Consider the following 2,423-nt stretch of genomic DNA (forward strand, 5'->3'; position numbering starts at 1 on the left):
TAATAACTTTAAAAAGAGATTTAATGGAGACTATGGAGTTAAGTGAACTCCTAACAAGCTAAAGGTCCTTTGAGAAGTAGATTGTCCTGTTTTTGGTGTAGGATGGCTACCAGAAGGATCACTAGATAAAACTGTGGTTAATGAAGTTTACAGAGTAATTGTAAGAAAACCCCTAAAATCCAGGAGAATGGGAAGAGCCAAGAGGCTAAAATTGGTCTTCAAAAACCAGACTCTGTTGTTTATTTAAATTCAGGTACCAATTTATTGGGCAGACTGAGAAAAAATCAGTCTTTCAGTCTTGATGGGCAGCTTTGGTTCCCCAGTTTGCACATCTTTACCCAAAATGAGCATTCTGAAGGAAGACTGAGTCTCAGCATTAACTGAGCTTTTACAAAAATTAACACATGAAGGATGGACTTTCACTGATACATAAGATCTGGTCAGACTTGAAAGAAAAGGAATGTTGCAGAAGGGTTGTGAATGTGGAGAGAGGGAAATGGAGGAACGGAAACAAAATTGGGATGAGGTCTTCATGAATGAAATGAGGAAGGGAAAGAGAGAGAAGGAAGAGAGAGAAAAAGTGAAATGTCATAAAATGTTTGGAGACAGAAAAGGATGAAAGATTTAATACACTCCTTCAGTTGAGTTTTTATGTCTTAAAAATAGAAAGTAAATAGAAAACAATTTAGGATTATAAAAATGTGGCAGAAATACTGAACTTGCTGACACCATTACTTCTAGGGAGCACAAACAGGGAGAAGCTATGTAATAGGGTGGAAAAAAAAAAAGGGAGCAACTTTAACTGTTGCTGGTAAAAAAAAAAAAACCTCAAAAAGGAGCACTACACTAGAAGTCAAGACCTCCAGTTTTTATACTGATGAATGGATTAAGAAAATGTGGTATTTATACACAATGGAATTTTACTCAGCCATGAATAAGAATGAAACCTTATCATTCACAAGTAAATGGATGGAGCTGGAGAACATCATTCTGAGCGAGGTAAGTCAGGCTCAGAAGACCAAAAATCATATGTTTTCCCTCATATGCAGATTTTAGATCTAGAGCAAGTGCAGCAATGTAGTTGGACTTGGGTCACACGCTAAGGGGAGAGCACTCACGGGAAGTATGGGGATAGGTAAGAAACCCAAAACATGAAAGTATTTGATGTCCCTACTATAGAGGAACTAATACAGGAAACTTAAAGTGACAGAGCTCAACATGAGAAGGGGATCCAGGAACTAGTGAAAAGGTCAGTAAGAGATGAATTAACTTGGGATATAACACATTGGTGCATGGAAGCAATGCTAGCAATCTCTCTGTATAGCTACCCTTACCTCAATTAGCAAAAATGCTTTGCTTCTCTTATTATTGCTTTTGTTTTCTCTCCAACAAAATTAGGGATAAGGGCAGAACAGATTCTGCCTGGAAGTGGGGTGGGGGAGGGACGGACAGGGAGCAGTAGAGGGGAGCAATGACCCAAACAATGTATGCACATGTGAATAAATGAATACAAAAAAAAAAGACCTCCAGTTTTTATTAGACTCAACAGAGTCTACTCCTTCCACATGACAGGCAAAGAAAATTTTTGGCCTGGGGTGTCCAGATTGGGCCTGTTATTTTAGGGGGGCTCCATTGACTACAGGTTGATGGGATCCTTCTGTGTGTCATGAGCCATATGTAAATGTCAACAATCTGGGATGTGATCCCTTATCAACATCTGAGCCATGATTCTTGGCCACTGTGTTTCCTAACTCCACAGTTAGTCCCCATAAATATTTACCTGTGTTCTGTGGTGATTTTTGTTGGGGTTTTAACTACTAAGGTAACTGCGTCACGTTCATTTACGAGTTGGTTTATGTTGGGGTTAACAATGAGGACAGCCATGTTAGGACTAGACCCCTCCCCTGTGCAGATAGCTCACCTTTATCATCCTGGATAGATGCCAGGGACAGTTGGGCAGACAGTGACCTAACTACAACTTACCTTTCTTGGTTGCCCAGAAACAATATCCCTTAGTGACCTTCCTGGTACTTTTCTACTAGCCCCCTATATATAGCCCAAGCCTGTGTAAGCGAATGGGCTCCAGCTGTCTTGCTAGGGTTCCCTCCATAGGGTTTCTGCCTGAACAATAAGCCCTGTGCTGGTGTTTGAGCCATCTCTCTGCCTCTTTCATGCCTGTTATTTTCTAACAGTTTATATAAAACTTTCTAGAAGACCTCATGGTTAAACAACTGTTGTCTTGGGTGATTCTAATACAGTTGGTGTCCTATATGTGTCTGTGACTGGGCTATTTGGGTTTATTAAAACTCTTCTTTCCCCTACAACTGATAAAAATCTAAGGTTTTACTTCAAGAGCAACAACTAAACTAATATGTATATATAACCTCTATAGAGTTGTGATGCTGTTGCTGGTTCCTATATAT

Source organism: Castor canadensis, chromosome 3 (genome assembly GCF_047511655.1).
Source record: "Castor canadensis chromosome 3, mCasCan1.hap1v2, whole genome shotgun sequence".
Classification (NCBI taxonomy): Eukaryota; Metazoa; Chordata; class Mammalia; order Rodentia; family Castoridae; genus Castor; species Castor canadensis.